This window comes from Colobus angolensis, unplaced genomic scaffold (assembly GCF_000951035.1).
Source record: "Colobus angolensis palliatus isolate OR3802 unplaced genomic scaffold, Cang.pa_1.0 Scaffold20, whole genome shotgun sequence".
In the NCBI taxonomy this organism is placed as follows: Eukaryota; Metazoa; Chordata; class Mammalia; order Primates; family Cercopithecidae; genus Colobus; species Colobus angolensis.
The window spans coordinates 1,928,509-1,953,022 of NW_012115155.1; the positions used below are offsets into that span (position 1 = coordinate 1,928,509).

At 39.3% G+C, this 24,514-nt stretch overlaps 1 protein-coding gene and 1 long non-coding RNA gene across 3 annotated transcripts in view; one reads left to right on the forward strand and one right to left on the reverse strand.

The window, feature by feature from the left end:
* LOC105511504 overlaps positions 1-5,818 on the reverse strand; it is a 36,410-nt gene extending 30,592 nt beyond the window's left edge. Inside the window, exon 1 of the long non-coding RNA XR_001001724.1 lies at positions 5,702-5,818. This is a non-coding gene — a long non-coding RNA (uncharacterized LOC105511504). The remainder of the gene's footprint in view (positions 1-5,701) is intronic.
* Positions 5,687-24,514, forward strand: part of PTPN4 (protein tyrosine phosphatase, non-receptor type 4 (megakaryocyte)) — a 230,060-nt gene continuing 211,232 nt past the window's right edge. Inside the window, exons 1-2 of one of the 2 annotated variants that reach the window (XM_011941634.1) lie at positions 5,826-6,456; positions 17,759-17,902. The gene's annotated coding sequence lies outside the window, so the exon portion shown is untranslated. Of the gene's footprint in view, positions 6,457-17,758; positions 17,903-24,514 lie in introns of both variants that reach the window. The other variant, XM_011941633.1, reaches the window with a different exon arrangement.

Consider the following 24,514-nt stretch of genomic DNA (forward strand, 5'->3'; position numbering starts at 1 on the left):
CCCGGCTAATTTTTTTGTATTTTTAGTAGAGACGGGGTTTCACTGTGTTAGCCAGGATGGTCTCGATCTCCTGACCTCGTGATCCGCCGGTCTCGGCCTCCCAAAGTGCGGGGATTACAGGCTTGAGCCACCACGCCCGGCCTCACTCTGGTATTTTCTAGTCTATTCCAGTTCCTTTTTTTTTTTTTCAAAATGCTAGTCATGATGCAACAAATTGATTTCACAACCCACTAATAAGTCACAATCCTAAGAATGAAAAATACTTGACTTGAAGGCAATGGCAACCTCTTGTGCCTAGCAAATAGTAAGTGAGCAATATTTTTTTTAAATGAATGAAAATTATGAGGACTAATTTGCATTAATGTTTACATTAAGAAGACATATACAGATTAAGTGGTTTATAATATGTATAATCAGTGTCCTAAGAACACATTTCTATATACACATTACATTCTAGATACACAATTATAATGGATTTTTTTCAGATAATCTATACCAGCTATACTAGGTACACTATATATGCTGTCAATGTAATTTTTTATTTCAGTCACAATCAAGGACTCACATATTTTAAATTCACATAATTAAAAATATGTTCATCTTGGAAAAAGAAGTCATAAGCAGCAATGAACTCTTTCGGATATTAAAACTCATCATAAATTCCAATAGTAAAACAGCCTGGTATTAGAGACCATAGCAACAGAGTAATGGCCTCCAAAGATCCCTAATCCACAGAACCTGTGAATGTTAGCTTGCACAGCAAAAGGGATTTTGCAGATTTTGCAGATGTGGATAAGTTAAAGATTTTGAGATGTGGCTATTATCCTGGATTATGTGGGTAGACACAATGCAATCACAAAGATCCTTGTAAAAGGGAGGCAAGAGGAAGAAAAAAAGGCAGAAAAGGTGATGAGAGAGAGACCTGATGCTACTAGGTTTGAAGATGGGGGAGGGAGCCATGAGCCAAAGAATGCAGGTGGCTTCCAGGAGCTGGAAAAGGCATGGGAACAGATTCTCCCCTAGAGCCTGCCTCCTCAAGGAACACATCTTGGCAACCTATTTTGGATTTTTGATGTCCAGAACTGTAAGATAATAAATTTGTGTTCTTTTAAGCCACTAAAGTTATGGTAACTTTTTTGGTTTTTGGGAGTTCTTTTTGAGACAGAGTCTCACTCTGTCACCCACGTGGAGTGCAGTGGTGTGATCTCAGCTCACAGCAACCTCTGCCTCCCAGGTTCAAGTGATTCTCCTGTCTCAGCATCCCGATTAGCTGGGACTACAGGTGTGTGTCACCACACCTGGCCAATTTTTTGTATTTTTTTAGTATAGCTGGAACCCCATCTATACTATACCTGGCCACCATGTTGGCCAGGCTGGTCTTGAACTCCTGACCTCAAGAGATCCACCCGCCTCGGCCTCCTAAAGTGCTGGGATTACAGGCATGAGCCACCACGTGCGGTCAAAGTTATGGTAATTTGTTACAGCAGCAACAAGAAATGAAAATAGAGATGGAGTAAATCAATGGCATGAAGTAAAAATATCCAGATCCAAAAAAAACTTTGAGAATTTCATATCTGATGAAAGCAATTTGGGGTGTGTGTGTGTGTGTATGTGTTTATTCCATAGGTGGTATTAGGACAACTGGATAGTTATTTAAAAAAAAAAAGAAAAGCTGCATCTCTATCCACTTACACCAAAATTATTTCCCAGATGGCAGCAGGAGACCCACTAGCAATCCTGAGATCAGGATCATGGATTTTTAAGTATTTTAAAAACACAACTAAAAGTACTAGAAGAAAATATGGGATTTTTTTTTTTATTGTGAAAAATACAAAACGCAGAATGATAAGGAAGAGGTGGATTATAGTAGTAATAACTCTCACACAGTAAGGCAATCAGTAGTCAATTTGGCAGCATTTATCAAAGTTAAACATGGTCATACCCTTCAACCCAGCAATTGCATTTCCAAGAATTTGTCTTAAATAAATGCTTCGATGAAAACGTTCTTTAGAGCATTACTTGTAACAGTAAATTACTAGAAACAGTCCGATGCCCATTAATTAGAGAAAGTTAAACACATTATGGCTCAGCCCTTAGAATGACATGTATCCATATGTTTTGTTAAGGAATGATTTCCACACACATTTGTAAGTGAAACACAAATCGTCCCTTGTGTGCAGGGAAAAGAGATATAGGTTTAGCTTATACATTCAGAGAAAATTCTGGAAGGATACGCAAGAACTGTCAATAGTGCCTACCTTTTGAGAGTGGGACTGAGAGTAGGAGGCAGTCTTAGATTTTTAAAATTTTACACTTTTTTTGTAGAGTTCCTGATATCAGGATTGCTAACAGGTCTTCTGCTGCTATTCAGCAATACAGGAAAAAAAGGAAAGAATTGCTGAAAATGAAGAGGGAGAGAGCCATGCTGACATGGTGACAAATCTGGGCCAACTGCCTCCAAGGTATATGGTATAGGATTTTTAATGTTTTAAGTATATTTAACACAGCTCTGTGATTAAAGGAAACCCAAGCCACAGAATCCTGAACTTACTGGAAACATGTGTGCCACCTCTTTAAAGGTTTCAATTATTTAAATTTGCTTGTTTTTGCTTTTAAGTTATGCATGATGATTCCAGGCAGGGAAAAAAGATGAAATTCTCCCTTAATTGACTAGCTAAGGCAGACAGGTACCTAACCAAGGTCTCCTGTTGGGGGCCAGGTTAGACAGGACTCACATTTGACTGAAAGCCTGTATACCTTGTATGTCCCGCCTCACCAGCATAGGCAACAAAATCAAGTCAGTTTAAGTCATGTGCTTTTTGAAGTTAAAATTCATACCACTCTGAGCTCTACCTAGCGAGTAGCGTCCAACCTTCCCTTGAGGTTCTTCTCTCTAGATATCCCCAGTGATCCCACTGTTACTCATTTCTTCCACAGGGGTCTTCTCCAGTTACTGATAGTGGGTGCTGGTGAGTCAGCCACAGTGCCTAGTCAAAGCTGCTTCTCCACTGCTGCTGCCTGGGGTCACTGCCAAGGCCCATACAGGCAAGAACAAATGCCTGTTCCCTTCTGGCTGTAGCTACCCAGGGTTAAGAGAGGTCCTACCATTGACCACACAGTGCAAAACGGCCAGTCCTCGCCTGCCAACATCCTCCAAGTGTGGATACAACCTTTGCTCTTACTCTCCCAAAGCACAGTCAAGGGCAGGCTGCAGACAAGGAAAAAAATCAGTCAATAGCAGTGTCTGCCAATATCCAGTAATGTTTGAGGCCACTTTTGAATGAAAAAAAAAAATTCTTGCTAACTTCCAACTGTTAAGTCATTTTAATTATGTCTCTTAATTATACATAAACTTTAGGTAATAATTTCTTATTCTTATAGCTCACGTCTATAAAACTAAAATAATTTTAGAAATTAAATTCACAAATTTAAAAAATTCAATTAATATTATGTATGTAATGTGTGGTAATGACATTTGTTGTTTTGCTGAAATTAAATTGTCCTTTGATATGAGAATATGGAACTCACTGCTATGGTATGCGCTTTTCTGTTTGGCATGCTTATAATTGACTTAATTATCCCAACATTCTTCTCTATTTGAATTTCTGTTAAACTTTTGTGCAGTGTGCCGTAAAGGACGTATGACCTTCGCTTAGCCAGAATGCTGTCCTTTCCACAAGAAGTATTCTATTCTTTTCCCATTAGCCCCAGAAAATTAAATTTGTGCTTGGTGCCAAATACAAAATCAGGTGCAGGGTTTCGTTACAAGGTGGTCATCAAATGATCCAGCATAGCGGTTAGAATATATTAACTTTTAAGAGAACATAATTTAAGTAATAGCAAAATATTTACATATTTTGTAGAGAATTTGCATATATATTTTCTTAGACTCCAGTTTAAGGAACTACATCCTTGCTACTCCACGGTGGTCCAAAAGCCAGGGAGCTTGTTAGAAAGAGTCTCTAGGCCAGGTGCAGTGGCTCACTCCTGTGATCCTAGCACTTTGGGAGGCCAACGCAGGAAGACTGTTTGAGGCCAGGAGAGTTGAAGACCAGCCTGGGCAACACAGTGAGAGCCTGTCTGTATTTAAAAAATAAAACAAAAAAAGCAATGCAGAGTTTCAGGTCCACTCTAGACCTAGTGGATCAGAACATGCAGTTTAATAAGAACCCCAGGTGATCAGCATGTACATTAAAGTGTGAGATATATTAATTTATTTTTTCACAATTCAACTTTCAATGGGCCCATGTGAGGCTGGGGCACAGTCTAAAGCTCTCTCTCTCTCTCTCTCTCTCTCTTTTTAAGGATAATTATTGATTCTTCTCTTTCCAGGGTTGCAGGCAGGTAGATTCAAGGTGAACTCAGATTTTTCAAGGAATAATGGTGAGTATTGATAACTTCAAAGGGTCCATCCTGGTGACTTGCAGGGGAAGTTCCACTCAGGAACTTTTGTGTCTTGCTTAACACCAGACACACGACTACACGTAAGCCAGGTGGCTCACACCTGTAATCCCAGCTACTCCGAAGGTTAAGGCAAAATCTCTTGAGCCCAGGAGTTGGAGACCAGCCTGACAACATACGGAGACCTTGCCTCTAAACAAAAATTACATATTGTATGATTCCGTTTACATAGCGAGACCTTGCCTCTCAACAAAAATTATATATTGTATGATTCTATTTATATGAAACATTCAATTTCTGGTGGAAGTCTCATATGATCTTTGGTTGGAGGATGACTGGATGTTGACAGATGACAATGAGATGAAGAGCATTTTAGCAGAGGGAATGGCATGATCAAAGACAGAAAATGGCGAGTCAGAGGCACGAATGCATGTTTAGGGAGGAATGAATGAGCACTGGTGACAACAGAGATCTGGGAAGAAAAGCAAGTGAAGAAGTAAAGCAGGAAACATGGATTGACAAGCTGTCTTTTTCAAATGGAAAAACTAACAGGTGTGAGAGAGAAGAGAGTCAATATAAATTTCTATCTTTTCCACATTTGTTCAAATTCCCCTGATTTGTAGTCATTTTGTCGGCTTGGGGGGAAAGTGGTTTTTGAAAGATCGTCTTTATAAAGGTAGGCTCTGATAGGATGCTCAAGCTAAGAGCAAGGAAGGACAAAGAAGGCACCTGGAGACAGAAAAGGGCACTAATAAAAATTGGGCAAAAAGGAAGTGTGGCGGTCCCCAAATCCCTTCTTCCTCCATTTCAGCTGAGATCACCCGCAGGCAACTGTCCTATTACCAGTAAGTTTGTATCACCAATAAAATATTATAATGCACCTGGCTAAAAACCCTGGCGTGATAACACCAAATTCATGTTATCAGAATGAACTAAATTTTAAAAGGCACACAGAAGGCATCCCCGAACGTTTGTTTTATAAACGAAGGTTGGTTGCTGAGGCTTTGTTTTGGAGCCTATGTTTAGGAGAGGAAATGATTCAAAACTGCCCCCCAAAACCTATATCCTTTAGGATCACTGAGGTTGGGGCGACCCGCTGCCAAGCGGTCTGGTTTCCCCTTTTAACACAGGCTTCTTGTCCCACTCCCCGGTCCCTCAGGTCAGTGGGTGCAGCAGGGGTCGCAGCCCAAGCAACCAATCGCGATGCGGCTGCGGGGCGGGGGCCACAGCGCTCCGCCTCCCCCTCCAATGCGCCCTCCAATCCGCCCTCCCAATCCTGCTAGGCCGTCTTCTCTCGCACCTGCGTGTCCCTCCGCTCTCCGACTGGTGCGACTTCTCTTCCCTGCGCTGCGGGGCAGGGTTTTAGCCTCGCTTCTCGCGAGATCGCCTCCTGTGGCTGCCGCCGCGGCTCCCGGCCGCTGACTGGCGGCGCCTGCGCAGCCGCCATGTTCGGTTGCTATGCTGCGGCCTGGGAGAGGGGGTGTGCTTGAGGGAGGAGGAAGAGATAGCGGAGGAGGAGGGGGAGGAAGGGGAGGTGGAGAAGGAGGGGGTGACTGAGCTCCTCTTGCACTCTCACACAGAAACGCTGCCCAGGATTACCCGCCAGCTCACGCCGCGCAGCGCGCTTTTCCGCTCCTCGCGCCCCACCACCAACATTGTTCTCTCAGGACTCCTGGGTCCCAGGGGCCGCAATTGGGCCTGAGCCGGAGAGGAAAGAGACTTGGCTTTGGCCGAGGGGTCGGAGGATTGGGGCCAGGCCCCCCTCCCCCACGCACTTTTGGGGGTGTGGATTATCTCATCCCCGCAGGGAGGTAGGAGAGGTCGCCGGCTGCCCGCCTCCCTGCCACCTCCCTGGCGACGCCGGCCCGCGGCTGCCCAGCAGCATGAGGTGGTGCTGGCGGCTCCGGGTCGTGGCGCGACCGCTGCGGCGGCGGCTGCTCGGGGGGCGCTGAGGTAGCCCCCCGGAGCGGCACGGCGGACGCGCTTCTCCCCTGCGCGCCGGGGCCTCGAGGCTTTTTTTCTCCAGCCGAGAGGACGCGGCTGTGATATACGAAGGTAAGAGGTTCTCCGGTCCCCGCCGGCCTCTCGGCCCTGCACGCTGAACGCGAGGCTCTTACCTGCATGTGTGGCTCCTGGGAGGTGAGCCAGGTAGAGCAAGCCTGAGGATCGAGGATGACCTAAAAGGAAGGGGAAAAAATGCCTTCTTTCCTTTCTTCCTGGGACCTCTGCTCTTGCGGGGGTTATAGTTGGAATCTCTATTATGGGTCAGAAAAGGGACAAGGGATGGAATAGGTGCGGAGATAGAATGTTCCCCGGTACCTAAACTCTAGGTAAAGCTTTGGAATCCTTTTTTTTTTTTTTTAAATTGGCTCATATGAGCGCTTTTTGCACGTTGCATGAGCCAACTATTCCTACCATTGAAGTTTTAAGCCTGTTATGATTCTACCAGTATATACCTGTATCGGGGAATCTGTAGTTGAGCTAAAAAAAAAAAAAAAAAAAAAGTTGAGATATAGGTAAATAATGATGCATTTCGCAGGTTTCCATTCCATAAAATGGAACCAGCACAGGTGATGTGTGGATGTTTCTGCAAAACTTGGGGTGGAAGATTTTATGTCTGGGCTTGCATCATATAGTGACATCAGTATGTACAAGGACGATTTGTAGGATTTTTCAGAACGCTTGTTCTAGGGTAACTTGTTATACATCTGCAGTATGCCAGCTGCTTTTCGAATAAGAGGTTTCAGTAATATTAAGTTTCTGTGTCCAGATCTTGGGCCCAGTTGAAAGAGTGCAGCGGATTGGTCACATTTAAAACGTATTTATGGAGAAAGATGAAAACAAAAGGCCAATGTGTCCGACTTGCAAAAGACAATTAGAGTAGAAAGAAGACTGGAATAGTAAAAAGCAGGGCATTTTTAAATCTTGGTTTTCTGAACTTGAACGTGCCAAAGGAAAAAAATTTTTTTTTTCAATTTTAAAGGGGAAGGAGATGGCCTTAAAATATTGTTCAGAGCCTAAAGTGTGCTTAATGGAATAGAGCTAGATATATTATTTAAATCTTAGATTTGATTAATATAAATTCAACTTTCTTTTAAAGAAAAAACTCGTAAGCAAAAGTTTGTATATTGTACAGAACCTCTTCACTAGCCCATGAATGTGATCATTTTGTGGACATCACCATTTTTTGTCAGAATAAATTTATGCTCCAGTTACCACAAAAGCAATTTTTATGTCTCTTCGCATTTTTTATGGTACACATATCTTTGTTACATTTTGCATTGAAACACGCACGGTCCCATAAGATGATCTTGAGTGATTTATAAGAGAGAAACAGTCTTTTTTATACATGGGAATGTTTGTGATTTTGCTAGTCTGTTCTAAAAATTTGGCAAGAGGTTTTTAAAATCCAAGGAGGCATCACTATTTTGTAGTTTTTAAAAATATTGAGTAGGTCCACGTTTATTAAGTTAGAAAATCGCAGGTTCCTCAAAAGTAGTAATAGATGAGGATGTGATTTTCTTACTGGCCGTTTCCTAACGTCTTAGCTTCAGAGCTGTAGGTATTGAATTGAGTCAAACTTGTGTTTTTTTCTTATGTTCTAATTAAATATCTTTTAAAATGTCCCTGGTAACATTGTTACTTTAAATTTATAACACCCAATTTCTAATTTAGGCTAGGCATAAAACCAGCATTGATTGAACATACTTGCTAAAAATACTTTCTGGGTCGGATGTACTTAGAATGCAGCCTCGGGAAAGTTCATTTGAACTATTCTGTGACCAGTGTACACTTCATTATTGTTGAAGGACTTTAAAAAAAATTATAGATCTCTCATACTCGATTTAATCGGTTTGGGCATAGATGCCTAACTTTTAAAAAAAGTATAATAAAGTGAGATAGTAATACAGTTTATGTGAGATGGTAATAAAAACTTTTCAGCTTTTTTTTAACTTACATGACTTCGTTAGGTTGTTACTAAAGTGTGATTTGTATTTTTAAAATAGTATTGTCTTTTAAACATAATTGAGTTGTAAAGTACAGTATCCATTGTTATATGTTTAGTATTTATTTATGACTTACAAACTCTAAAAGCGGGATCAGTGATCATGGTTTTTAGTAGTTGTCTTTAAGGAGCAAAGTAAGAGACTAGCAGAGAATTGCAAGGAGGTCTGTTATTGAGAGTACTTTTGCCTCTGCTTGAGAGTTAATATGGCCACTTTTAAACAAGAAAACTTTTCTAAAAATATGTGAAAATCTTGTTTGGTGTATGTTTAAGGGCAAATGTTTAAAAGTTCTGCCTCAATTCTTGGAATGCAAAATTGATCAACTCACTACGAATGGTTGCTGTGGCTAGGAGTGGTTATTGTGGCTAAATATGAATTGTTGCTCCTATATAAAATTTAGCTATTGGTAGAAGTTTACGAACTGAGTTGAATTTTGTTGTTTTTCGCGGTTATTGCATGTTACGAAGTTTTTTATGTACCACAGTCCAGATTTGTTGTATTTGCCAGTTGACTAGAATAAGCTCTGAAGCCTTGAAGTGTGGCTTAGCATTCTGAAAATCCTTTTTATTGTTTGCCAGAAAAGTACTGTAGGAAGGAGGTCTTGTTATCTCTTCGTTTAATATTTAATTAGTAGTACAGATGGTGAGATAGGGTATAATGTAGAAATACCATAGAATCTTCTTTATTGATAAGAAAGTACCATTGTCTAGGAACAGCATAATTTCTTATCTTTTGCATGACTGGGGAAAAAGAGGAGGGGAAATTTATTAGACTCTCTTTCATTTCATTAGAGGTATCTTCCCTCACATTCATTCTTCATTTCATTATTCTTAAGTAGAAACTTTGGAAGAGAGATGCAAGTAGTTGAATAAATTAGTACAAAATGAAAATTACATCGTATAGACTATCATGAGGAAGATATCAACTTGGGTTGGTTATTGTGTTTGTGTTTTTTAACAAGGAGGTTATATAGAGTAGTTGAAAGAAAAAAGGATCCAGAAGGGAAGAGTGTTAGTATTTATTGTCTGTTAAGTGTCAGATACCGTATAAGGGGCTTTTCATGTTGTCCCACTCACCAAGTACACTTTATGAGGTAGGTACTATTAATCCTCTCCCCTCCCTGCCAAATAGAAGCTAAGGGAAATGAAATAACTTGTCCAAGCTCATACTTCTAGTAAGTGGAATTCTCTGAAACTATTCTTTAGATCAGTTCTGTCCAATTAAACATTCTGCAATGATGGAAATATTCTTTTTTCCTTCAACTTTATTGAAGATAGAAATATTTTTTGCACTGTTTGACAAATATGATAGAAATATTTTTTGCACTATTAGTTATGGTAGCCGTTAACCATGTGTGGCTATGGAGCACTTGAAGTGTGACGAGTGTGTCTGAGAAACTAAATTTAAAATTGTATTTAATTTTAATCAATTTAAATTTATAGCCAGATGTGGCTAGTATCTGTAGTATTGGACAGCATAGCTTTAGGTCTTCCTGCTTAAAAAATCCGAGTTCTAGTATTTAATCTTCCACTAGTCTATTTATATATGGCATTAGGCAAGTTATTTAGTTCTGAGCTTCAATTTAATCTGGTGTGAAAATGAAGGGGTTGCCACTGAAAGATTATCTCCAAGGTTCCTTCTTGCTTAAAGTTCTGTGATTCTTACTAAAACATACAGTAGCATTTAATATTCACAAGCATTGTATCTGAAAGGATCCCCCTCCCCAATTTGCTCACCCATTACCTAAAGATTTTTGTTTAGTCAGTTTCTCTTTTTGAGACGAGTATGTATAAAGCACACATAAAGGGTAGTGGATTTTTCCCCACCTCCCCAATTTTTTGACAAAAACATTGTGTAACTCAAGGCAGTACTTTATGATGGAACAAAGTTTGAATCTTTAAAGGTCATGTTTTAATATGCCACCTTCCCATTTAAAAATATATAGGAGTTCCCTGGTACTTATCAAATTAATTACAAATGTACCTGCTTGACCTTGAAGACTTTCTACCAACTTCATCTCATTAACCTTGTTTCTCATTCTTGCTTAAAAAGAAGATAGCCTTGTTTTTTCTTTTGTCCTCGTTTCCTTAAACATCGCCTTCTCCAATTCGTATGCCACCTCTTTAAACCTTTTTCAAAATTCACCTGTTTCTGGAAGAATGCGGCTTAATCCACTCACAAGGATCAGTTAATGAATCCTGGTAATAAGTACCCTAAGGTTAACATATGTTTGTTTAGATATAGTTTAATACATCCTTCTTAAGCTTTTTTTTTTTCTTCTTAAGTTTTTACATTACCTACTCTCCTTAATTTTCTTAGGTTAAAAAAATTAAAATAGGAATTGTTTCTTTTGTATTGCCTTATGAATTTAGTCTGTTTTTCAACAATACTGCTTTTAAAAGTTGCTAGTTTTTTAAAAAGATAAATACTGTAACAACATTTACCCTTGATCACCACCATAATATATTTTTTTTGTTTCCTTGCAGATAATTGTTCGTATTTAAAAAATAAAGTTGGGTGGTAGAGGTAGAATTTTGAGAGGAATATATTGGGAACATTGTGTAGTAGAGACTGTGCAATGTAGGGAAAAGATCATAGACTTTGGAGTCAAATCTGGTTTGGAATCTAGCCTCAAAAACCTTGTACAAATTATATAATTTCTGAGTCAGTTGGCCTTGAATTGTTGTGAGGATTAAGATAATATATGTAAGGCATCTAGCATTGTGCTTTAAATAGAAGAGATGATCAATAAGTGATAGTTGGTATTTTTTTTCATTTTTCTATTCCTATCTTCATGAATATTATTTATTTATTTATTTTAGCTACCCAAAGCCACCAAGGTCAGTGAATATAATTAAGTGATTAAACATTCAGGTGATATACCATGACTGATTTAGACATTTACCTTTTGTTAACCGGTTTTTTGTTTATTTCCTCAGTTTAAAACCCTAGGAGTGGGATAATGGTCAAGTGTCATGAATATTTCTATGCCAGATCTCTCTCTTACAAAAGTACCTACAGTGGGTGTCCTTGTTTTGGGAAGAAAAAATGCTAATTGTATAATTGTATTTCATTGTTTTAATTAATGTAATTTGAAAATTTATTTGGGGATGATGGTGAACATTCCTTTATATGTTAGTTAAGCAAACATTTGAAATGGCAATTGTAGTGGGAGCAATGGTATAAAGGTAAATAAGACATGATTTTTGTCCTTGAGCTCAAATTCTAGGGTGGTAACACATGTCAACAAACAATTACAATGCATAGTGACAGTGTAATAAGATCTGGGCAAAAGAGAAGTGGCATTTGAATATGGTCTTGAAGGATCATTTGGAATTGATCTGGGTAGAGAGAACAGCATGTACAAAAAGTCAAGTATGAACGGATGCATGTTGTGTTTGGAGAAAAGTTGTCTTGTTGGATATGTCTGTCTCTCTCTGGGTGGGTGTGGTTGTCTGTTCCTGTATGTGAATCTCTGTGTGCGTGTGTGTGTGCTCCCGCGCACGCATGTGTGTTGATTGCAGTGGGAAATGAAGCCTTGTGAGGGTCCTTGTGTTTGGGCAATGAGTGGGATCATTTTAAGACCTTTAAAATAGAGCTTCCCAACTGGTGTGCCATGAATGGTTTACCAGTGTTTTAGAGAGCAAGATACCCTTGTTTATGGGACCTGGGCATATCAGATCCCCTTCCCCACCCTGCCCGAGGATGGTTTCTTTTGGCTTTCGATAGCCTTTGTGGCTTATCCCAGTGTGCTAAGAAATTATTATTTTCTTTGTTGCCAAGTTGGGAAAAGGATTGGGAAAACCACTGTTTAAGAGACTGTAAGTACTGGAAAGTTTATGGTACCCACCCTTGGCATACACTGTGTAATAGAAATAAATATCAAATCCTAAAGTAAGCTTAAGGTAAACTTGAGAATTCTTAAGTCAGAGTCCCTCCTCTTTCTCCCTCTTTTTCTCTCCCTTTATCTGCTGCCTCCCCCACTTCACTGTTGTGTGTGCATGTGCGTGTGCGTGTATGTGTGTGTGTGTATGTGTGAAATATCTTTCTGGTGCCCTTGCGTTACTGGTGCCCTAAACATGCATTTAGTCTGCCTCTTGGGAAATCAGCATTAACATTCGGGAACAATTAGAGGTATTTAAATAAGGAATGATAAGATTAGATGTGGGTTTTGAAAGGTAATTTGTGACTTCTAGATAATGATGCAAAGATACAAGGATAATGCAAGGATGATGAGGTTAGAAATGGAGCAGAGAGACCAAAGAGACCAGATGGTGTTGCAGTGGTGCAGTGGTCCAGGGGAGGGATGATAGGAACCAGAAATAGGGCAATATAGATTAGAACTGAAAACTGAGTAGTTTCACTAGACCTGAGAGTCCATTTGGACATTGTAGGGGAAGAGTTGAAGATAATGCTAAGATTTCTTCTTTAGCAACTTCCCTTCTTTAGCAAGGGAAGGCCAGATGATTTTTATTGAGCACTTTCAGTGAGCCACGTATTTTGCTAGATAGTGAAGTTGTCATGAGTTCTTATTTAACGTTTTAAAATAATTTCAAACCTAATGAGAAATCTCAAGAAAAGTACAACAAAGAGCTCCCGAATCGCCTTAAACTAATTTTTAACATTGTACTAGCTATGTATCATGTGTATACACAACACAGAATGAGCCTGGAACATCTTGTGCTTGGCTCAGTAAGGCCTTCTTTTCCAGATGCGCCAAGGGGTAACCTTGGAATTGTCTTCAACCTTTTCCCTTTTTCTACTATATTAATTGGATCCTCAAATTTCAGTGAAACAACCTCATCATCTTTCATTTCTGGTCCTCTCATTTCTGGCCCATTTTAATCCTTATTTCTCCATTTCAGGGGAATGCACCATTTCTAATTTCATTTGACTTTTTTCTGAATCATTTGAGAGCAAGTTGCAGACATGATGCCTATCACTCCTAAATATTTTAGTGTGTATTTAGAAAACAGGACAGTCTCCTACATAACTGCCAAATCAGGAAATCAACGTTGATACAACACTACCTTCAGGTCCCTAGATGCCATTCAGATTTTTCCAGCTATCCCAGTAGTGTGTCTCGTTTCTTTTTGGTCCAGCATCCAATTCAGGTTCACACGTTGCATTTGATTGTCACATCTTTTAGTCTCCCATCAGTTTGGAATGGTTCCTTAATATTTCCCTGTCCTTTATGACATTGACAGTTTTAACGAGTGGAGTCCTTGTTTTCTGTTACATGTTTTCCTTAACTTAAGTTCATCCAGTGGTTCCTCATGTGCAGACCAAGTGCATTTTTGGCAGGAATGCCATAGAAATAATGTAATATTCTTAGTGCATCGCTAGGAAACGTGCTGTATAGTCCTGCTACCAGCGATATTTAACTTTGAACGCCTGTTAAATTCAAGTCTGCTGGGTTTCTCTACTGTGAAGTTACCGTTTTTTCCTTTTGTAATTGAGAATTCTCATGTGCGAAGATATCTAGGAGTGTGTCAATAGAGCTGAAGGTGCTAACCACCAGCCTTCAGGTCTGATGACTGCTACCTGAATCAGCCACAACTGTGAAAGCTGCCACCTACATTTATTAGTTCTATATTCTGCTGACAGAGATTTCCCCCTTCTTCTCCATACATGTATTTATTCATTCTTTTATATCAATATATTCTCCTGGATTTGTTTCTGCTTACTGGTTTTTATTAGTTACTGTCATTTTAAAATTTCATTTTGTTGGTCAAATTGTCCCAAATTTGGCCTTTAAGTTGGCTCTCCTATCTCTTTGACCTGTCCCCCTCCTTGGTGTATTTCCTTACATTCTGGCCTAACAAGATGTTCCAGATGATCTTAATACTCTCCAATCACAGCTCTGAAATAGTTTGTTTTTCCAAGGAATCCAGATTTTTTTTTTTTTTTTTAAGTAGAGGTGCTATTTAGGAACTGAGATCCGAGTGTTTACTGTGTTCATTTCTGCTGGTATATCATCACTTTTAGGGGGATAGAGCTAGGAATTGCATATATGTATACACACATCTGAATCTGTTTCTATGCCTGTGTAGAGGTATTTTAAAAGTTCACACTGGGCCAGGCGTGGTGGCTCAAGCCTGTAATCCCAGCACTTTGGGAGGCCGAGGTGGGCGGATCACAAGGTCAGGAGATCGAGACCATTCTGGCTAACACGGTGAAACTCCATCTCTACTAAAAATACAAAAAAATTAGCTGGGCATGGTGGCGGGCGCCAAAAGTCCCAGCTACTCGGGAGGCTGAGGCAGGAGAATGGCGTGAATGGAGGGGGGCGCGGCCGGCGGAGCAGAGCTTGCAGTGAGCCGAGATCTCACCACTGCACTCCAGCATGGGGGACAGAGCAAAGCAAGACTCCCATCTCAAAAAAAAAAAAAAGTTCACACTGATACAACCAATTCCAGTCTAACATCTCAGGATTCATCTAGCCTTTTCCCTTTCTGTATTTGTAAATCTCTTCTCCACCAGTGAGAAATTGGTTCCTATTATCTCCTCAGTGTATTTACTTATCTGCTCAATCCCCTTGTATGTGCCAGTCCTCTGACCTCACATTAGTTATCTCCTTTCTCCTTTCTTGCCACCTCTGAGGCCATGGCATGGGGTCCTCAGGGCATGCTGTCAGGTCCTTGTGGTAATGAGAACTTCTCATTTAATCTTTTTTTCCCCTCATTTAATCAGGACAGAAATTTGTTAGAAAGGTGCCATTCCTAGTTTTAAAAGGAGAACAGAGCTGAAATTCAAAAAGGTGTGTGTCTTTAGGCATGTTACTGTGTAAATAGCTGAGTAAATATTTTGCATTCAGATTCATCTGATACTGAAACATCTTTTCTCTCCTGTACTGCATAGCCTCTGACTATCTGTGGAATCCAAAGTGGCAGGATTTAAGGTTGTTTAGATGGTAGCTGAAGCAATGGGTGTGACTGTCACTGCTTATGAAGTATATATAAAGTTAGGGAGAGGCACACTGACAGAGCTCCTAACTACCATCATTGAAAGATTAAGGACTCTGGGAAATCAAGAAGCCAGTGAAGAAGACTGATGGAAAGGTTGTGAGAGAGAAGAGTGTGGTTGTGTTAGATGATGATGAAGTAAGGAATTTCATGAAGCTGTCATGCTGCTGAGAGAAAAAGAGAAGACCAAAAGGCTTTGAATTTGACTGTTGGGAAGTTACTGATAATCTTAGCTAGTTGGTTTTCCAGTGTGTTCAGGCAAGCTGCCTGTATCAGAATTATGGAGATACTAATGAAAAATATAAACTCCCCAGGTCTCATCTAAGACCTTACAGATTGTTAAAAGGGGGAGTGGGGAGCCAGGAGTTAGTAGCCTGGAAAAATCTACTGAAATGCTAAGGCTCTTCTGAGGCGTACTAGTTTGAGGTTTGTTGCTTTAGCAGAAGAGTTATAGTAGAAGGGTGTGATAAACTAAATTGAGGAAACCAAGTGTACAATGAATATAGATGAGACAGCTCTTCGAGAAGTCTGGCCATAGATAAGAGACCTCAGATCATGGAAGAATAGGGGACAGCATCGAGAAAAATACCTTTGTGTTTCAAGGGTTACATACACCTTAACATTTGTTGGGATTAAGAGAAGGAAACTGTAGTGATTATTTTAAAGTTGGGTAAGCAAAACTATATAGCAACACCTACTATCAAAAAAATGCCGTGAATGAACTTTGGTAGGTATGTGGGATAGCTGCCTGCTCCCATTTTAAATGCCATCTTTTGGTAGGTCTTTGGAGTAATCCAAGGGTCATTGTTTATTTTATTTTTAGTTATATTTGTATCTTGTGTTTTTGTTATACAGTTGTGTTAAGAGCTTCTCTTTGCTCATTTTTATACAAACACGAATTCTAAGTATATTCTTGTACATAGACGAGTCACCAGCAATACAATTAAAAATTACATCCAGAATTGGAGGCGACTTTAGAGGGAAATCCAGTCCAGGGCAGATTTAATGTATTCTTTGAGCACCAGCTAGGTACCAGGCACTGTGCTTGGCTGTGGGGATACAGAATTGAATAAGAGATGCTCTTTATCATCAAGATTATTGTTCTTTCTTCAGAGGAACTTGAAATCTAGTATATAGCTAGAAATGGTACAGATAAGTCATAGATAACTATGTTAGTCTACAGCAAAGTAAGTACGGATAAGTCAATGTTTAATTAATACAGCAGTGTATATTACTGTGATTCTCAGACTTTTAAAATTGTATTTAAGTTGTATTTTCCTCTTTGAATTGGCGATATGGCTACATGGTTCAAGTTTCAAAATAATATAAAAAGGCATATGAGAAGTCTTGATACCATTCCTTTTCTTTCCTGTTCTGTATAGGTAACTACTTTTATTTTTTGTATATTCTATGGTATTTATGCAAATAGAAACAAATAGAAAGATTACTGTTTTCCCCCTACCTTTTTATGTAGAAGGTGTTTACTACATTAATGCTTTGTACCATAATTTTTAAATTTAAAATATACCTTGGAGATCATTTGACTTTAGCATATAAAGAGCTGTCCCTTTTTTCTTCTTCTTTTTAACAAAATTTAGTAGCATGTTCTATTGTATAGCTATACTATTAAGCTAACTAATTCTAAGTATTTAAACTTTAAGTTTTAGACCCCTTTACTTATGTAACCCATTTCCTTTCACCTCTTTCTGTATGAACTAGTGCTCCCTGAGGCATTTTTACATTAGTGACCTGCTTGACTTTTCTCCATCTAAAGGGCCTAACTTTTTTTTTTTGAGACTGAGTCTCGGTCTGTCACCCAGGCTGGAGTGCAGTGGCGCTCTCTCTGCTCACTGCAGCCGCCAGCTCCTGGGTTCAAGCGATTCTCCTGCCTCAGCCTCCAGAGGAACTGGGACTACAGGCTTTTAAAAGTCTTGTCAGTTTATACTTGTACTCAGTAGAAACCAGTTACCATGTAACAAGTTTGACTACCTTGAGACTCCCATGCTGTGAGGAAGCCCAAACTCTCACAGGAGAGACAAGAAGGCCATGTGGATGAGTACTTCAGTGAGGACACCTGAGAGTGATGTCTTCTTGGACTTTTCAGCCCAGCCCTGCCATCAACTGCATGTAGATGAGTGAATGATCCCAAATGATGCCAGATGACATCCAGTGAAGCAGAAGAGCTGCCTAATCTAGCTTTTACCCAATTCCTGGCTAGGGAATTGTGAGACATATAAATCCTTATTGTCTGAAAATACATAAATAAATAAATAGATAAATAAATGTAGGTTTATCTGAGTGCAGATCTATATCTGTTCTTGCTCTGTCCTGGTTTTCTGTGTTAACAATGTCCTATATTTAAGTTCCTGTATTCCAGTCTTGTAGCTGGAGCTCTCTGCTATCTGCTATAAGTGTTGCCTGCTGCCATGTTTCCTTATTGTGTTTTTCCCTGATTGCTGGGATACCACCTGCTTATCTGACCTCTATGATGCTAAGGACCTGCTTGCCTGGATCACTACTTATTGCTTGGTACTATAAGCTCTGGATACTATTTTCTAACTGCCTGTCTGTATTGCCTCTCATCATCATTAGCGAGTTTCCCTCTTCTCCCCTAATTTTCCCGATTGTAGCCCTATCAGCCTTGGAGTTTTAGTTTGTCAGTGTGAAACTTGGCAGAACTTCTGAAATTATTTGGGATGATTTAAAATTTTCTTGATGTTAATTGTTATAAGTCCATTATGCCTTGTCTGGACTCTTGTAGTAGTCTTTTTAAGTGCAGTTTGTTATAGTTTTGCCCTTTATAATCTCCTTTACACTGTAGCCAGAGTAATTCATGTCTGATCAGACTTCTTTCATCTCTCCATCTCTCTATAAAATAAAATAAAGGAGTTTTCCAAGGGGATTAAAGTTATTTGGGAAATATCAGTTTTTAAGGTAATATTCTTTTTGTCTGTTTCTTTTTTAGATACTTCTTGTTCATGAAAGCAAAATATCATTACAAATGCCAAGGACTTCCAAATTGTTTTATTTGCATTGAAATAAGGAAAATCTTTCTAATATATCTTACTGTTTCCAGCCTAGCACAAATTGCAGTCAGTTATAGTGGCTTCCTACAAGAAGCTACTAGGGAAAATGGAATGTCTTCATTGGGAAGGGATCGTGATTTGAAAAAGTTCTCTTAGGTAATGCTGATACTGTGACTCACTTTGTGTCTGGCTATTTTTATGGCTTTTGATCTGTGTTATCATAATTGTTTACAAAAGAATTTTATAACCAACCGTTTGTTATATGCAATTCTGGAATTCCCATATCCCTAAAAAACCCAAAAGTTTTGTTAACTAATTTGGCAACCAAACTTGACCTATACTGAGATGAGGCTACTTAGTCTCATTTATTCCACTTACAGTGTACATTCTTCAGATTCTCTAAAGAAATTGTATTTATTTATTTATTTATTTGAAACAGAGTCTCGCTCTGTTGCCCAGGCTGGAGTGCAGTGCCATGATTTAGGTTCACTGCAACCTTTGCCTTCTGGGTTCAGGTGATTCTCCTGCCTCAGCCTCCCGAGTAGCTGGGATTACAGGCTCACGCCACCATACCCAGCTAATTTTTTATATTTTTGGTAGAGATGGGGTTTCACTGTGTTGGCCAGACTGGTCTCGAACTCCTGACCTCAAGTGATCCACCCACCTCCCGAAGAGCTGGGATTACAGGCGTGAGCCACCATGCCTGGCCCTTAAAGAAATTTTAAATAGCAGTGTGGTTGAATACAGGGTGCTGCCCTAGAACCAAGAACATTACTTAATGTAAGACGTCTGTGCCATATCACCTCTCTGTGTCCCAGATACTCTGAAATTCAAAACACTTCTGAAAGTGTTTTGAAGCTAGAGATCTCAGTTACAGGATTGTAGATCTGAACCACCAAATTCCCTAGCAATGCAAAGAACTTTGTTTTCTTTCGTATTTCTTTTTAGTGATAATGTAGTTGAACATTTTTTCATGTTTATTTCATTTATTGCTTATATTCTTCAAATTCTGTGTTCATTTATCTGCTAGGGTGAATAGTTTTTTCTTACTAATTTATAATATCATATATACTAACTGGTTTTCTGTTCATTCTAAGTTTCTGTATCTGGCATAGTAATGGAAAATGCTACAAGTTGAAAATGCATATACAGCTGATGCTTGAAAACATGGATTTGAACTGTGTGGGTTCACTTATACATGGATTTTTTTTTCAATAAATATATCGGAAATTTTTTAGAGGTTTGGGACAGTTTGAAGAAAACACAGATGAACTATATAGCCTAAAAATATCAAGATATTTTTTCAATTAAGAAAAAAACTGGGCGCGGTGGCTCACGCCTGTAATCCCAGCTCTTTGGGAGGCTGAAGTGGGCTGATCATAAGGTCAGGAGTTCAAGACCAGCCTAACTAACATGATGAAACGCTGCCTCTACTAAAAATACAAAAACTAGCTGGGTGTGGTAGCACACGCCTGTAATCCCAGCTACTCAGGAGCTGAGGCAGGAAAATCACTTGAACCCGGGAGGCGGAGGTTGCAGTGAGCCAGGATCACGCCACGGCACTCCAGCTGGGCGACAGAGCAAGCCTCTGTCTCAAAAAGAAAAGAAAAGAAAAGAAAAACTAAAAAGGAAAAATTAGATATATCATGAATACATAAAATATATAGAGATACTAGTTTACTTTATTCACTACCATAAAATATACACAAATCTTTTATAAAATGTTAAAATTTAACAAAACTCACACAGACCATACATGGCATCATTTGCAGTTGAGAGAAATGTGAATAAACATAAAGATGCAGTATTAAATCAACTGCATACAATTAACTATCTTCATAATGTATTACTGTAATAATATAATAGCCGCCTCTATTTCTAGTGAGTTCAAGTGTTGGAAGTATCCATTTAAAATGCCATGTGATGCTAATCATCTCCACATGAGTAGTTTGTCTCTCCAGTTAATTGCCTATCGCAATAAAAAGTGATCTTTTGTGGTTATTAAGTATTTTTCAGCATATGTTTCATCATGTTTAGTGCAATATCATAAACCTTGAATAACACCATGGAACCCATATGAAGTGCAACTAGTGATGCTGGAAGTGCTCCCAAGGAGAGAAATGTCACAACATTACAAGAAAAAGTTGAATGGCTTGATATGTACCATAGATTGAGGTCTGCAGCTTTGGTTGCTTGCCATTTCAAGAGAAATGAATCCAGGATAAAGACCTTTTTTTTTCCTTTCTTTCTTTTTTTTAAAGAAATCTGTGAAGCTGTTGCTATAGCTACACCAGCAGGTACAAAAATCTTGCACTTTTTGTGAAATACCTTTTTATCTCACATTGAAAATGCAGCTTTTATGTGGGTGCAGGATAGCTATTAGAAAGGCACACTTACAGACTCTAATATGATTTGAGTAAAAGCAAAGTCATATAATGACTTAAAGCGAAAGAAAGGTGAAGGATCTAAAGTTTGAGAATTTAATGCCATCCAAGGATGGTTTGATAGTTTCAGAAAGTTTGGCTTAAAAAATGTCAGGATTACAGGAGAAGCAGCTTCTGCCAACCAAGAGGCAACAGATGAGTTCCTAGGCACCCTTAAGAAAATCACTGAGGACCAGGCACGGTGGCTCATGCCTATATCCTAGCACTTTGGGAGGCCGAGGTAGGCAGATCACGAGGTCAGGAGTTTTGAGACCAGTCTGCCCAACAAGGTGAAACCCCGTGTACTAAAAATACAAAAATTAGCCAGGCATGGTGGTGTGCGCCTGTAATCCCAGCTACTCAGGATGCTGAGGCAGGAGAATCGCTTGAACCTGGGAGGTGGTGGTTTCAGTGAGCTGACATTGCACCACTGCACTCCAGCCTGGGCAACAGAGCGAGACTCCATCTCAAAAACAACAACAACAACAAAAAAAAACCAAAAATAAAATCATTGAGGAGAAAAGATATCTGCCTAAGAGGTTTTTAATGCAGATGAAGGTGCCCTAGTCTGGAAAAAAAAAAAAATGCCACAAAGGACATTTATTAGTAAGAGAGAAGTGAGCACCAAGATTTAAGGCAGGAAAAGATAGGCTAACTCTACTATTTGGGCAAATGCAGTCAGGTTTATGATCAGGACTGCCCTTATCTTTAAAGCTGCTAACCCCCGATGCTTGATGGGATAAGGTAAATACCAGCTGCCAGTCTATTGGTTGTATAACAAGAAGGCCTGAACAATAACTCTTTTTCTGGATTGGTTTCATTTGTACTCTGTCCCTGAAGTCAGGAACTACTTTGCCAATAAGGGACTGCCTTTTACAGTTCTTTTGATGTTGGACAATGCCCTTGGCCACCCGGAACCCTGTGAGTTTAACCCTATGTCGAAGTGGTCTACTTGTTCTCCCAAACACAACATTTCTAATTCAGACTCCAGATTGATTAGTCCTAAGGACCTTTAAGGCTCATTACACGTGATACTCTATGGAAAGAATTGTCAGCATTATGGAAGAGAACCCTGATAGAACACCATGGAAGTCTGGAGGATTACACTATTGAAGATGCCATTGTTGTTCTAGAAAAAGCTGTGAAAGCCATCAGGCCTGAAACCGTAAATACCTGCTGCAGAAGACTTTGTCCGGATGTTGTGCATGAGTTCACAAGATTTACAACAGAGTCAATCAGGGAACTCATAAAACAGATTGTGGATATCTATGTCTATGTCTATGTCTATATCTATATATACTTTTTAAATGTTGAGGATGAAGGATTTCAAGGTATATATCTTGAAGAAATTCAAGAGCTAATTAGACGCCACACCAGAGGAATAAACGGAAGATGTCTTGATGGAGATGAGTGCCTCCAAACTAGTGCCAGATGATAAACAAGAAGACGTAGAAGAAACAATGCCAGAAAACAAATTGACTGTAGACAGTCTGGCAGAAGGGTTCCAGTTATTCAAGACTGCCTTTAACTTATTTTACAACATGGACCCTTCTAAGATATGGGCACTGAAACTAAAGCAAATCGTAGAAGAAGGATTGATACCATAATGTAAACATTTTAAGTGAAAGTTTTAAAAAGTCCAACATAAATTACTATGTATTTCTGTAAAGTTACTTGGAGTGTGCCTGCCTTTCCTGCTTCCCCTTCCACTACTTCTTCCATCTCTGCCACCCTGAAACAACAAGACCAATCTTTCCTCTTCCCCCTCCTGAGCCTACTTAATGTGAAGACAATGAGAATGATGAAGACCTTTGTGATGATCCACTTGTACTTAATGAATGGTAAATATATTTTCTCTTCGTTATGATTCTTAACATTTTCTTTAGCTTTATGGTAAGAATTCAGTATATATAATGTATATAACATACAAAATATGTGTTAATTGACTTTGTTATTGGTAAGATTTCCGGTCAACAGTAGGCTGTTACTGAAGTTTTGGGGAAGTCAAGAGTTATATGGGTTATAACTCAGTGCCCCTAAACCCTGCATTGTTCAAAGGTCAGCTGTATTTATATGGTAAAGGAGATGATCTTGCTCCTTTGCTCAGAATCCTTTAATGGCTTCCATTCTTACTTGGAGTAAAAGCTAAAGTTTTTACTGTGGCCAAAAAAGCCCTACATGGTCTGTGGACCCAGCTGTCTCTCTGAGCTTATCTTTGACCACTCTTCTTTTTCATTTTTCTCAAGGCACACTGGCCTCCTTTTTGTTCTTGGCACTGGCAGGCTTGTTCCTACTTCAGGTCTTCATGTTTGTTCTTCCTTCTGCCTTGAACGCCCACCTTTCTCCCAAGTGTTCCAGGCAGATGGAGTATGCACATGGCTCACTCTTTTACTTTTTAAGTCTCTGCTCAAAAGCAAATTTCTCAACCATGGCTTTCCTGAGCACCCTATTTAAAATTGCTTTCCTACTCTTGCATGGCTGATCTTCTCTGCTTACCATCTCACATTATACTATATATATATATTTTCTTTCCTCATTAGAATAGAAGCTCCATGAGGGCAAGGACCTTTATCTTGTTTTGTTTGTTGATACATTCATGTTGCTTCTTCCTCTCTGGCACAATATGAGGTACTTAATAGATATGTTGAACATGGGAAGGGTTAGGGAAAAGTAAAGAGGAACATTTATCTAATTGCCTAACACATGGACACTTGATTTGAGCCTTTAGTTATAAATACTCTGCTAATTCTGATGTAACTAGAGTGTTTTATATGTATTTATTTTACAGACAGGGTCTTACTCTGTCTCCTTAGCTAGAATGCAGTGGCATGCTTACAGCACACTGTGGCCTCAACCTCCCAGCCTCAAGTGATCCTCCCACCTCAGCCTCCCGAGTAGCTGGGACCATGGGTGTGTTCCACTTCCCCCCCCCCAAGAGACAAGATCTTGGCATATTGCCCAGGCTGATCTTGAAGTCCTGGGCTCAAAGGATCCTCTGGCCTCAGCCTCCCAAAGTGCTGGAATTATAGATGTGAGCTACTGTGACCAGTGGAAACGGTTGCTTTCTGAAGGAAGGATAAAAACTCTAGAGACCAGCATTCTTTTTCTTTTCCCTCTAAAAAAATGCACTAAACCCCTAACTAATAAAATAATTTTTGCTGGAGAAGAGAGGAACAATAAAGCTTTAAATATAATACCACATACACTATAAGACTGCCTCTTTTTAGACAAGAATGAAAATATTCTCATTGACTGGTAGCACTTATGAAAGATTGGCTTTATTGTTGGAATCTCATTGGGAGGAGACCAAAGGACAGAAGTTCAGAAGATGGAGAGGGAGAGAGGGAAAGAACTAGCTGGCTGCTTCTAATGTTTCTAGTACTTAGGTAATGAGCTGTAGATAGGAAAAAGAGTAGTTCTTTGACTCACTAAATTAATTTATTTATGTCTTTTTTAGTTAATAATTTCACTGAATTATTTAGTTTCCATCCCTAAGTAGACTGTGAGCTTCTTGAGGTCAGAGATCTAGATGTGTGCATATTTGTATCTCTAGCATCTAGCACTGTGTCTAACAACTAGGAGCTAGCTATTCACATACTTATATGAATAAACAGGTATACTGAAGGCATAGGTTTAGAAAACTCTGTAGGGCCTTAGTGAGTCTGGGAGTGTGGTTCTTTCTTGCACACACT